Raw genomic sequence first — 15,449 nt, forward strand, 5'->3', positions numbered from 1 at the left:
ACCAAAATATGTAATATACATTTTATAGATACGAATTACATCGATTAATAGATGCAATCTACATTTGATAGATATGTTTGATAGTTAGATCGATTTGATAGATAAATAGATAGATTTGAAATATATATAATTTCCCTGACAGAGTATAACAATAAGACATGCGGTCTGTGACCCGTGGTGTGTTAAGTAGTACTATTCTTAGCAGTTTACTACAACCTGTTACTCCCCCTATCGGGGAGGTCTATATGGCCTTCATTTTTGGAACCGGGAGATGGAAGAAGATGATTGGTCTGTCCTCCTACTTCAAATTTGTCCAAAACACAAGTGGCTGTCTCAAAACAGTCCGGACAGAAGATAGATAGATAGGATAGATAGATATACATAGATTGATAGTTAGATAGAATCGATAGAAGAGAAATAGATAGATTTGTTAGATATATAATTACCGTGGCAAAGTATAATAATTAAACATGGGGTCTTGGACCCATGGTAACTAGGTTGTGTTAAGTAGTACTATTCTTAGCACTTTCAGCCCTGTAACTCCTCCTATCGGTGGAGGTCTATATGGCGTGTATGATTACCCTGACAAAGTATAACAACAAGACACGCGGTCTGGGACCCATGGTAATTAGGTTGTGTTAAGTAAAACTTTTCTTAGCACTTTAATTCCTCTTACTCCCCCTTTCGGAGGAGTTCTATATGGCCTGCATGATTACCCTGACAATGTATAACAACAAAACATTTGGTCTGGGACCCATGGTAACTAGGTTGTGTTAAGTAGTACTATTCTTAGAACTGTAATCCCTGTTATTCCCCCTATCAAGGGAGGTCTATATGGCCTGCATGATTACCCTGACAAAGTATAATAAGAAAACATGCGGTCATGGACCCATGGTAACTAGGTTGTGTTAAGTAGTACTATTCTTAGCACTTTAATCCCTGTTACTCCCCCTATCGGGGGAGGTCTATATGGCGTGCCTGATTATCCTGGCAAAATATAACAACAAGACATGTGGTCTGTGAACCACTGTTAACTAGGTTGTGTTGATTTTTACTATTCTTAGCACTTAAATCCCTGTTCCTCCTCCTATCGGGGGCGGTCTATATGGCCTGGCTGATTATCCTGGCAAAATCTAATAACAAGACATGCGGTCTGGGAACCACTGTTAATGTTAACTAGATTGTGTTAAGTTGTACTATTCTTTGCACTATAACCCCTGTTACTTCCCCTATCAAGGGAGGTCTATATGGCCTGCATGATTACCCTGACAAAGTATAACAACAAAACATGCGGTCTGGGACCCATGGTGGTACTGGTATAACTAGGTTTTCTTAAGTATTACTATTCTTCGCAGTTTAATCCCTGTGATTGGTCTGTCCTCCTACTTCAAATTTGTCCAAAACACAAGTGGCTGTCTCCAAACAGTCTGGACAGAAGATAGATAGGATAGATATACATAGATTGATAGTTAGATAGAATCGATAGAAGAGAATTAGATCGATTTGTTAAATATATAACTACCCTGACAAATTATAATAATTAAACATGCGGTCTGGGACCCATGGTAACTCGGTTGTGTAAAGTAGTACTATTCTTAGCACTTTCATCCCTGTAACTCCTCCTATCGGGGGAGGTCTATATGGCCTGCATTATTACCCTGACAAAGTATAACAACAAGACACGCGGTCTGGGACCCATGGTAACTAGGTTGTGTTAAGTAGTACTTTTCAAAGCACTTTAATCCCTGTTACTCCCCCTATCAGGGGAGGTCTATATGGCCTGCATGATTACCCTGACAAACTATAATAACAAAACATGTGGTCTGGGACTCATGGTGGTTCTGGTATAACTAGGTTTTCTTAAGTATTACTATTCTTCCCAGTTTAATCCCTGTGATTGGTCTGTCCTCCTACTTCAAATTTGTCCAAAACACAAGTGGCTGTCTCAAAACAGTCCGGACAGAAGATAGATAGATAGATAGATAGATAGATAGATAGATAGGATAGATAGATATACATAGATTGATAGTTAGATAGAATCGACAGAAGAGAAATATATAGATTTGTTAGATATATAATTACCCTGACAAAGTATAATAATTAAACATGCGGTCTGGGACCCATGGTAACTAGGTTGTGTTAAGTAGTACTATTCTTAGCATTTTAATACCTGTTACTCACCCTATCGGGGGAGGTCTATATGGCCTGCATGATTACCCTAACAAAATATAATAATAAGACATATGCTCTGGGACCCATGGTAAGTTTGTGTTAAGTAGTGCTGTTCTTAGCATTTCAATACCTGTTACTCACCCTATCGGGGGAGGTCTATATGGCCTGCATGATTACCCTTACAAAATATAATAATAAAACATATGCTCTGGGACCCATGGTAACTAGGTTGTGTTAAGTAGTACTGTTGTTATTAGTTTAATACCTGTTACAACACCGAATGGTGTGAGGTCTATATGGCCTGCATGATTACCCTTACAAAATATAATAATAAAACATATGCTCTGGGACCCATGGTAACTAGGATGTGTTAAGTAGTACTGTTGTTATTAGTTTAATACCTGTTACAACACCGAATGGTGGGAGGTCTATATGGCCTGCATGATTAGCCGCACCCAACCCAAAAAAAAGCCATGCGGTCTTGGACTAAGACCCATGGCTAACTCGGTTGTTTAAAGTAGTACTATTATTAGCACTTTCATCCCTGTTACTTCCAGGCCTCTCGGGGGTGGTCTACATGGCCATCATGATTATCCTAACAAAATACAACAATAAAATCTTGGCTCTTGATAGCCCGTTAATTGGCTGTATTTTGGTAGTACTGTTCTTATTAGTTTAATACCTGATACAACACCGAATGGTGGGAGGTCTATATGGCCTGCATGATTAGCCACACCCAACCCAAAAAAAAGCCATGCGGTCTTGGACTAAGACCCATGGCTAACTCAGTTGTTTAAAGTAGTACTATTCTTAGCACTTTCATCCCTTTTACTTCCAGGCCTCTCGGGGGTGGTCTACATGGCCATCATGATTATCCTAACAAAATACAACAATAAAACCTTGACTTTTGATAGCCCGTTAATTGGCTGTATTTTGGTAGTACTGTTCTTATTAGTTTAAGACCTGATACAACACCGAATGGTGGGAGGTCTATATGGCCTGCATGATTAGCCGCACCCAACCCAAAAAAAAGCCATGCGGTCTTGGACTAAGATCCATGGCTAACTCGGTTGTTTAAAGTAGTACTATTCTTAGTCATCCCTGTTACTTCCAGGCCTCTCGGGGGTGGTCTACATGGCCATCATGATTATCCTAACAAAATACAACAATAAAACCTTGGCTCTTGATAGCCCGTTAATTGGCTGTATTTTGGTAGTACTGTTCTTATTAGTTTAATACCTGATACAACACCGAATGGTGGGAGGTCAATATGGCCTTCATGATTAGCCGCACCCAACCCAAAAAAAAGCCATGCGGTCTTGGATTAAGACCCATGGCTAACTCGGTTGTTTAAAGTAGTACTATTCTTAGCACTTTCATCCCTGTTACTTCAAGGCCTCTCGGAGGTGGTCTACATGGCCATCATGATTACCCTCAACAAAATATAACAACAAGACGTGCGGTCAGGGAACCATGGTAAGGTTACTTCCTTTCGCAAAATCAAGTATACCAGTTGCAGGCAGAGGTTCTCACCCTGCATTATGGCTGCACCTCTCCCTAAAAGAGGCATCAGTTACAGAGTCTGTGGGCATGTATGCAAAGAGCTGGCCTGCCTAAAAGGAGCAGCAAGGCAGTACAGGTCGTTCTCCTTCAGCCGTTTTATACGATGGCCCATGACCCTCAACAGCCACAACAGAATGAAACTCCACATATGCCATCCTTTTGAACAATAGAGTACAGGTATGGCATTGATTTTAGTTACACAGAGATTTTTTTTAGGAACCGTGAAATTGAACAAAAAACGATGCTTGGACACCCAGTACAGTACAGGTCGTTCTCCTTCGGCCTTTTTATAAGAGGGTCCCGGACCCTCAACAAAAACAACAGCAGGAAAGAGGACATATGGCATCCTTTTGAACAATAGAGTACAGGTACAGCATTGATTTTAGAAACCCAGAGATAATTTTTAGGAAACGGGAAATAGAAAAAAACATTGATTGGACACCCAGTACACTTCTTTCTCCTTCGGCCTTTTTATAAGAGGCTCCAGGACCCTCAACAAAAACAGCAGCAGGAAAGAGGACATATGGCATCCTTTTGAACAATAGAGTACAGGTACAGCATTGATTTTAGAAACCCAGAGATAATTTTTAGGAAACGGGAAATAGAAAAAAACATTGATTGGACACCCAGTACACTTCTTTCTCCTTCGGCCTTTTTATAAGAGGCTCCAGGACCCTCAACAAAAACAGCAGCAGGAAAGAGGACATATGGCATCCTTTTGAACAATAGAGTACAGGTACAGCATGATTTTAGAAACCCAGAGAGAATGTTTAGGAAACGGGAAATAGAAAAAAACATTGATTGGACACCCAATACACTTCTTTCTCCTTCGGCCTTTTTATAAGAGGGTCCAGGACCCTCAACAGAAACAACAGCAGGAAAGAGGACATATGGCATCCTTTTGAACAATAGATTACCGGTAAGGCATTGATTTTAGAAACCCGGAGATAATTTGTTGCAACCAGGAAATTGAACCAAAAAGATGATTGGACACCCAGTATACGTCTTTCTACTTCAGCCTTTTTAAAAGAGGGTCCAGGACGCTCAACAAAAACAACAGCAGGAAAGAGGACATATGGCATCCTTTTGAACAATAGAGTACAGGTAAGGCATTGATTTTAGAAACCCGGAGATAATTTGTTGCAACCGGGAAATTGAACCAAAAAAATGATTGGACAACCAGTACACTTCTTTCTACTTCAGCCTTTTTAAAAGAGGGTCCAGGACCCTCAACAAAAACAACAGCAGGAAAGAGGACATATGGCATCCTTTTGAACAATAGAGTACAGGTACAGCATTGATTTTAGAAACCCAGAGATAATGTTTATGAACTGGGAAATTGAACCAAAAAAATGATTGTACACCCAGTACACTTCTTTCTCCACAATAGAGTACAGGTATGGCATCCATTTTAGAAACCCGGAGATAATTTTTAGGAACCGGGAGATGGAACCGGGAGATGGAAAAAGATGCTTGGACAACCAATACACTTTGTTCTCCTTCACCCTTTTAATAAGATGGCCCACGAACCTCAACAGGCACAACAGCATGAAACACCACATATGCCATCCTTTTGCACAATCGAGTACAGGTATGGCATTGATTTGAGGAACCCGGAGATAATTGAGAGGAACCGGGAACATTTTACAAAAAATGTGCTTGGACACCCATTACAGGTCGTTCTCCTTCAGCCTTTTTATACCATGGGCCACGACCCTCAACAGGCACAACAGCATGAAGACCACATATGCCACCCTTTTGCACAATAAACTACAGGTATGGCATAGATGGAACCCGGAGATAATTTAGAGCAACCAAGAGACGGATAAAGATGCTTGGTCGGTCCTCCTCCTTCAAATTTGGGGCACTGCGCGTGCAATTTAATGGTCCACCAGATATGAGTGGTGTGTTAAGTTGTACTATTCTTACAGTTTAATCACTGTTATGTGCCTTATTTTTTGCTTTGAGTTTTGTACCCACAGAGCAGCAGCAGAGGCCAGAAAAATTAGGCATGTACAAATGACTGAAAAATTGGGTATTGTTGTAGCCACTGCTGTAGCAGCGGCCAGAAAAATTGCTGTTTGTAAAACATTTAGAAAGTGCCCTAAAAGCTTGCGGCTTGAACACTAGTTGTTGGCGGATAAGTCAAGCAAGTCATCCTGCATTATAAGAAAAAAAAAGCCAGCGTGTGTACCAGTTGTAGCCCAAGCCAGCTCATCTCATCATCAGGCCTTTTTTACTCAAATGTATCGCCCAATGTCAGTACCTTCGGGATCCATCCCTCATTCATTTTAATAAAGGTGAGATAGTCAAGGCTTTTTTGACCTAGGCGACTTCTCTTCTCAGTGACAAAATCTCCTGCTGCACTGAAGGTCCTTTTGGACAGGACACTTGAAGCGGGGCAGGCCAGAAGTTCCATTGCAAATTGGGATAGCTCAGGCCACAGGTCAAGCCTGCACACCCAGTAGTCAAGGGGTCCATCGCTCCTCAGAGTGTCAAGATCCGCAGTTAATGCTAGGTAGTCTGCTACCTGTCGGTTGAATCTTTCTCTGAGGCTGGATCCCGAAAGGCTCTGGCGATGCATGGGAGTTAAAAAGGTACACATGTCCTCCATCAACAAGACGTCAGGAAAGCGTCCTGTCCTTGCCGCCGTGGTCGTGGGAGGAGGAGGATTACTTTCATCTCTTCCCCTGTTACATTCCCGTTGTGCTGTGACATCACCCTTATACGCTGTGTAAAGCATAGTTTTTAATTTATTTTTAAAATGCTCCATCCTTTCCGACTTGCGTGAATTTGGTAACATTTCAGGCACTTTATGCTTATACCGGGGGACTAGGAGCGTGGACACCCAGTACAGGTCGTTCTCCTTCAGCTTTTTTATACGAGGGTCCCTCAACAGGCACAACAGCATGAAAGAACCCATTTGCACAAGGTTGGATGCCGAGCTAATCATGTCCCGTTCCTCATCCTCACTGATCTCACGCCCCAGCCACGTACAACACCACGGGTACCAGAGAGGTGACAACAACGAGCACCCTGGGATGCCTGTTGTGCTCGGTCTTCCTCCTCCTCCTCCTCCTCCTCAAAGCCACATTCCTCCTCTGACTCCTCTTCCTCACAATCCTCTTCCTGCGTTGCCGCAGGTCCAGCAAGCGATGCTGATAAGGCTGTTTGTGGGGGTGATGGACACCACAACTCTTCCTCTTCACGCTCATCTACGGCCTGATCCAGCACTATTCGCAGGGCACGCTCCAGGAAGAAAACAAATGGTATGATGTCGCTGATGGTGCCTTCGGTGCGACTGACAAGGTTTGTCACCTCCTCAAAAGGACGCATGAGTGTCCAGTAATTTGGCAAAAAAATCCCCAGCTCCCCAGAGGCTGTCCTAGAACCCCGGTCATACAAATACTCATTAACAGCTTTTTCTTGTTGGAGCAGGCGGTCAAACATTAGGAGTGTTGAATTCCACCGTGTCGGGCTGTCGCAAATCAAGCGCCTCACTGGCAGGTTGTTTCGACGCTGGATATCGGACAAGTGCGCCATGGCCGTGTAGGAACGCCTGAAATGGCCACACACCTTCCTGGCCTGCTTCAGGACTTCATGTAAGCCTGGGTACTTATGGACAAATCGTTGTACAATCAGATTACACACATGTGCCATGCATGGCACATGTGTCAACTTGCCCAATTTCAATGCCGCCACCAAATTACTTACATTGTCAGAAACTTTGCCAATCTCCAGTTGGTGCGGAGTCAGCCACTGATCCACCTGTGCGTTCAGGGCGGTCAGGAGTGCTGGTGCGGTGTGACTCTCCGCTTTCAGGCAAGTCAACCCCAAGACGGCGTGGATGTGGAATAGTACCTGGGGAGCTGGGGGGGGTGCCATTAATGTGGAGCAAGACGCAGAAGCAGAAGAGGACTCAGCCGAGGAAGAGGTTATGGAAGAGGTTATGGAAGAGGATGGAGTAGGAGGAGTAGAGGCACGCATTCCATGCTTGTCAGACGTCAGCAGGTTTACCCAATGCGCAGTGTAGGTGATATACCTGCCCTGACCATGCTTTGCAGACCAGCTATCCGTGATCATATGGACCCTTGCCCCAACGCTGTGTGCCAGACATGCCATAACTTCCTTTCGAACAACAGAGTACAGGTTTGGGATTGCCTTTTGTGAAAAGAAATTTCTGCCAGGTACCTTCCACTGCGGTGTCCCAATAGATACAAATTTTTTGAAAGCATCAGACTCCACCAGCTTGTATGGTAAAAGCTGGCGGGCTAAGAGTTCAGACAAGCCAGCTGTCAGACGCCGGGCAAGGTGGTGACTTTGAGAAATTGTCTTCTTACGCTCAAACATGTCCTTGACAGACAGCTGACTGTGGGCAGATGACCAGGAACTGCTACGTAATAGAGACTCAGTGGAGGATGGTTGAGAGGGGGCAAGGAGGACAGCAGTGGTTGACGTGGCTGAAGATGCTGGAGCAGGAGCAGGAGGGCGGCTTTCAGTTTGTGTGCTGCTTCTACTCATGTGTTCTTCCCATCGGTGTTTGTGATGGGAGACCATGTGCCTTCGCAAAGCAGTTGTACCTAGGTGGGTGTTGGACTTCCCACGACTCAGTTTCTTTTGGCACAGGTTGCAAATGGCATCGCTGTTGTCAGAGGCAGACACACAAAAAAAAATGCCACACTGCTGAGCTCAGCGATGACGGCATTCTGGTGGTGGCAACAGCATGCGTTGATGGGCATCAGCGTGCTGTCTGGCTGACCCCGGGTGCCGATGCATGCTGTCTGACTGTGCCACTAGCTCCTTGCTACGACCTTGCCCTGCTTCCAACTCGTCTCCTCCTCCTCTCTGTCTCCCCATCTGAACTTTCCCCCTCTTCTTCTTCTCTTCTAGCAGGCTCCCACATGACATCCACCGACACATCATCATCAACCGCTTCACTTGTATCTGACACATCAAGAAAGGAAGCAGCAGCGGGTACAACATCATCATCATCATCACACCATAACTCCATGTCTGTAATGCTGCCTGACTGAGACATATCACTGTTATCTACATCCTCTGTCAATGATGGTTGCGCATCACTCATTTCTTCAAACTGATGTGTCAATAACTCCTGTGACAGATCAAGTGAAGCGGCTGTGGTGCTAGTGTTGGTGGTGGCGACAGGCGGGCAACTGGTCACTTGAGACGTGCCCAAAGCACAGCTGGACGTAGATGGTGCATCAAGGTTAGGAGGACTAGGAGCGGAAGCTGTAGAAGATTGGGTGTCCTGTGTTAGCCATTCAACTAGGTCCTCCTCAGAACTTTTCACGTCCCCCCTGGCACCCGGCGTCTGAACAATGTGCATATTTGTAGGGTCTAAAGGAATCACAGCACCACGACCACGGAACTTGCGGGGTGGCCTGCCTCTGCCTGTCATTTTTTTTAAAATGGACACTTACAATACTATTACACAAATTATGAGTGGTGGCACTGGGCAAGTGGGCACAGTATACGCTGTGAGACTGACAACAAAAAAAAGACTGATGTTTCAAAGTCAAAAATGTTTATTTTTTAAATATTAGAAGTACTGTGACAACAAATATGATTGTTGGCGCTAGTTGGCAAATGGGCCTGTCTGGCACACACGCTGGGAGTAAGGCAACTGCAATTAGATTCAACTAGCTGAGTCATGCTTCTTAGTCCAAAAATAGTTTTTACCAAAAAATTGACAATACTGTTAGAACAAATATGATTGGTGGCACTAGTTGGAAACGGCAAGTGGGCCTGGCACACACGCTGGCAGGCAGGCAACTGCAATTCAATGGCACTAGGAGACTGAAGATTCAAAGTCCAAAAGTTATGATTTAATTTTTTTAAAATACTGTTACAAGAAATATGATTGGTGGCAGTAGTTGGCTAGTGGGCCTGGCACACAGGCTGGCAGGCAGGAGGAAAGTGCAATTCAATGGCACGAGCAAACTGATGATTCACAATCTAACAATTTTTAATTGTAAATATTAACAATACTGTTACAACAAATATGATTGGTGTAACTAGTTGGCAAGTGGGCCTGGCACACAGGCTGGCAGGCAGGAGGTAACTGCAATTCAATGGCACTAGGAGACTGAAGATTCACAGTCAAAAAACTTATGATTTAAAACATTTTCAATACAGTTACAAGAAATATGATTGTTGGCACTAGTTGGCTAGTGGGCCTGGCACACACTCTGGCTTGCAGGAGGAAACTGCAATTCAATTGCATGAGCAAACTGATGATTCACAATCTAACAATTTATAATTTTAAATATTAACAATACTGTTACAACAACTATGATTGGTATAACTAGTTGGCAAGTGGGCCTGGCACACAGGCTGGCAGGCAGGAGGTAACTGCAATTCAATGGCACTAGGAGACTGAAGATTCACAGTCAAAAAACTTATGATTTAAAACATTTTCAATACAGTTACAAGAAATATGATTGTTGGCACTAGTTGGCTAGTGGGCCTGGCACACACTCTGGCTTGCAGGAGGAAACTGCAATTCAATTGCATGAGCAAACTGATGATTGAAAATCTAACAATTTATAATTTTAAATATTAACAATACTGTTACAACAACTATGATTGGTGTAACTAGTTGGCAAGTGGGCCTGGCACACAGGCTGGCAGGCAGGAGAAAACTGCAATTCAATGGCACTAGGAGACTGAAGATACACAGTCAAAAAAGTTATGATTTACAATTTTTTCAATACTGTTACAAGAAATATGATAGGTGGCACTAATTGGCTAGTGGGCCTGGCACACAGGCTGGCAGGCAGGAGGAAAGTGCAATTCAATGACACGAGCAAAGTGATGATTCACAATCTAACAATTTTTAATTTTAAATATTAACAATACTGTTACAACAATTATGATTGGTGTAACTAGTTGGCAAGTAGGCCTGGCACAAAGGCTGGCAGGCAGGAGGAAACTGCAATTCAATGGCACTAGGAGACTGAAGATTCGCAGTCAAAAAAGTGATGATTTACAATTTTTTAAATACTGTTACAAGAAATATGATTGGTGGCACTAATTGGCTAGTGGGCCTGGCACACAGGCTGGCAGGCAGGAGGAAAGTGCAATTCAATGGCACGAGCAAACTGATGATTCACAATCTAACAATTTTTAATTGTAAATATTAACAATACCGTTACAACAAATATGATTGGTGTAACTAGTTGGCAAGTGGGCCTGGCACACAGGCTGACAGACAGGAGGAAACTGCAATTCAATGGCACTAGGAGACTGAAGATTCGCAGTCAAAAAAGTGATGATTTACAATTTTTTAAATACTGTTACAAGAAATATGATTGGTGGCACTAATTGGCTAATGGGCCTGGCACACAGGCTGGCAGGCAGGAAGAAAGTGCAATTCAATGGCACGAGCAAACTGATGATTCACAATCTAACAATTTTTAATTTTAAATATTAACAATTCTGTTACAACAACTATGATTGGTGTAACTAGTTGGCAAGTGGGCCTGGCACACAGGCTGGCAGGCAGGATGAAACTGCAATTCAATGGCACTAGGAGACTGAAGATTCACAGTCAAAAAAATTATGATTTAAAATTTTTTCTATACTGTTACAAGAAATATGATTGGTGGCACTAGTGGCTAGTGTGCCTGGCACACACGCTAGCAGGCAGGAGGAAAGTGCAATTCAATGGCACAAGCAAACTGACGATTCACAATCTAACAATTTTTAATTTTAAATATTAACAATACTGTTACAACAAATATGATTGGTGTAACTAGTTCGCAAGTGGGCCTGGCACACAGGCTGGCACTAGTGGTGGCAGGCTGGCCTGTGAACTAATATTAAATAACACTCGAAGAGTGATGTAAAAAATTTTTTTTACAACATTTAATGTTATGTTACAACAGATAGGAGTGGTGGACTGGCACTGAGGATGGAAGTAGGCACAGTATATGCTGGCAGCCTGACACACAGGCTGGCACTAATGGCAGCCTTTCAACTAAAATTTAATAACACTAGAAGAGGACTGATGTTAAAAAAATGTTTACATAAAATTTACACTAATGTTGTTAAACCAGATATAAGTGGTGGAAAAAAAAATATTAATCTGTGTAACACTATATGATGTGGGCCAGAAACAGACAGGCCTGATGGAAAAAGAAATTAAATTACACTAGCAAAATGATTTAAATTTTTTTTTTAACTTTAAAATAATGTAAAGCAGATATGAGTCGTGGCTGGTAGGTAGGGCAGCAATTTACCACAGTATGCTGTGTAAGTGAGAAACACACAGGCCTGATAGAAAATTAAATTAGATTACACTAGCAAAATAATTTAAAAGTTTTTCTTTTAAATTTAAAATAATGTTAAGCAGATATGAGCAGTGGCACTGGCTGGCTGCTACGTAGGGCAGCAATTAACAACAGTATGCTCTGTAAGTCAGATACACAAAGGCCTGATAGAAAATAAAATTAGATTACACTAGCAAAATTATTTAAAGATTTTTTTTTAATTTAAAGAAAAAGGTTAAGCACAAATGAGTCGTGGCTGATAGCCTTGGAAGGGCAGCAATTAAAAACAGTATGCTCTGTAAGTCAGATACACACAGGCCTGATAGAAAATAAAATTAGATTACACTAGCAAAATGATTTAAAAGTTTTTTTTTTTAATTTAAAATAAGGTTAAGCAGATATGAGTGGTGCCTGGCACAGAGCAATTAACCAAAAGACTGAAAAAAACTGAAGTATATGCTGTGTGAGCCTGACAGACACAGGCCTGATAGAAAATGAAATTAGATTACACTAGCAAAATGATTTAAAAGTTTTTTTTTTAAATTTAAAATAATGTTATAAGCGGATATGAGTGGTGGCTGGCACAGAGCAATGAACCAGAGTATATGCTGTGTGACACAGGCCTGATAGAAAATGAAAATAAATTACACTAGCAAAATAATTTCAAATTTTTGTTGGTTAAATTTAAACTAATGTTGTTAGGCAGATATCAGTGGTGGCACTAATCACAGCATATGCTGTGAGCCTCACACACAGGCTGAAAGGCAGGCAAATGCAAATAAAAATACAAAGACAAAAAAAACGACTGAAGTTATAGCCCTAAAAAGGGCTTTTTTGGGTGCTGTCCTTGCAGCAGAGATGAGATGAGTCCTTCAGGACTGTAGTGAACACTAAATACACTAGCCTAGCTATCTATTTCCCTATAATGTCAGCAGCAGCAACACAAAACGTCCTCTCACTAAGAAAGCAAGGTCGTAATGAGTCTAAAATGGCTGCTGCCAAGAAGCTGGGAGGGTCTGTGAGGGAGTGCCTGATGCTGATTGGCTCTAATGTGTCAGAAGGCTGTGACATACAGGGTCAAAGTTTCCTCAATGATGACACATAGGGGGCGGATCGAACATCGCATGTGTTCGCCCGCAGCGGCGAACGCGAACAAGCTAAGTTCGCGGTAAACTGTTCGCGGGCGAACAGTTCGGGACATCACTATATGTTATTTGTTTAAGCATGTGTATAAGCTGATCTGTATGTGCTTTCTGTAGAGGTGGTTATAAGGTGGTTATCTCTGCACATATACTATTTTTATATATATATTTTGTAGCATTGCCTCCTCTGCTTGTAGTACAAAAAAATATGCAGTTCCATAGGATTTTAACTATATAGTATAGTTTACAAAAATGTTTGTTGTAATAAATGACTTAGCATTTATTTGTGGAAAACATTTATTTATAAAAACAAGAAGTGCAGTAGTTCAATAGAATTACCTTCCATTAGAGGTGGTAATGTGTACAACTACGTATGCACAGACACATATATATACACACACACACAACACATAAACATAAACACATACATACACATAACAAATACACAGACACACACACACTTTATTTCTGCACATAAATGTATTTTTCCACAAAAATGCAGAAATGTATAGTGTTTTAAAGCTTACATAAATCCATCATTTATTTGTAAAAGCATTTATTAATGAGAAGCGTAGTTTATCAATGGAATGTACTTCCAGTAGAGATGGCAATGAGTACAACTGTAATTATACATACCCTAATTTTCTTTTGAGTGTGTGTAACATTAACTATGTATTTTGTAAATGTATTTATATTTGCTTTATTTATTTATAATATTTAGTTAATGTGATATTATATATAAGTGCATGAGTGTGCTGAAAACAGTGCACTGCTTATTTTTGAATGACTATACATATATACAGGGCCGCCACTAAAGATTTTGGGAACCCTGACTTAACCATTGATCAGGCTCCCCCCCCCCCCCTCCTTTGACATGTGCAATTTTTGACCAAGTGACTAAAACGTATATGCACTTTATTCTTAAGTGTCTATTTAAACTTGGAAATGTTGTAAAGGTAGTAACATACACAAACACAGACACACTCATACACTGAAACACACAGACACACTCACACATAAGGATTCACATATAGACACTCTAGCAGACACGCAAAGAAACACACTCAGACACAGACACCCAAACAGACACTCAGCACTTGTTTTCATTGACCTGACAAGTAATGAGGTAAACTACAGTAAAAAAAGGAGATTTAGAAAACAAAATATGGAGTTCTGATTATATTTTTGTAAAGGAAGATGCTAATTAAATGATGACAACAGCATGCAGTGGCTGAAAGGAAGGGCCCTGAACTGCCTAAACAATCATTTAAAGGTTAAATGGTGGATTGGTGACTTCCGTAAAGGTCTCATTAGTCTCAAAGGCTGTAGAAAGATGTAAATAATCAGTAGTAAGGTCAAAATGTTCTAAACAGGAACAGACAATGGACACACACATACAAACTCAAACTTGCACATACACCAAAGGAAACACCGACAGAGACAGCCTCAGAAAATACCCACACAGAGAGACAACCACATAAAAAACACAGAAAGACATACATACATACACACACCCTCACTGAGACATCCACAGAAAACACACAAAGACATACACACACCCTCACAGAGACAGCCACAGAAAACACACACCCTCACAGAGACACCCACAGAAAACACAGACATACCATCCCACCCTCACAGAGGCATCCAGAGAAAATACACAAAGACAAACATACACACACCCTCACAGAGACACCCATAGAAAAAGCTCAAAGACATATCCTCACAGAGAGACCCACAGAAAAATATACATACACACTCATAGAGACACAAACCAAAGCACAAAGACTTAAACACAGACACCCACAGAAACACTCACAGGAGGAAACATTTATGCACCTTGCATCCCCTAAATCAACAGTGTGTGACATGCATGATAAAAAAATTGCAGAAATTTTATCACTTTTTAAAGAATCATATTTGTAAATGTGCAAACAAAAATAATTCTGTGAATTCAAAATTGTACATTAATGATCTGGGTAGATGGCTAGATGAAGAAAAGTACTTTTAAAAGGTTGACATATGTTTGTTTGTTTTTTCCCCATTTTCCCCAACCAAGAGCACCCCTTCAAATATAGTGTACAAATGTTTCCATCTGTCAGCTGTACTTATGGATTTTGAAAATGCTGTACTCTATATGGTCTTGGTGGAACTATAAGCTGTGGTACTCATACCATTAGATCTGGTTAAAAGCAGGACTTAGGCTTGTTGGTATGTATTTCAAAATTAAGTCAGCTGTAGTGTAAACTGAACAGTTTTAAGTTAACCAGTCTCATTTCAA

Source organism: Bombina bombina, chromosome 1 (assembly GCF_027579735.1).
Source record: "Bombina bombina isolate aBomBom1 chromosome 1, aBomBom1.pri, whole genome shotgun sequence".
NCBI classification, from domain to species: domain Eukaryota; kingdom Metazoa; phylum Chordata; class Amphibia; order Anura; family Bombinatoridae; genus Bombina; species Bombina bombina.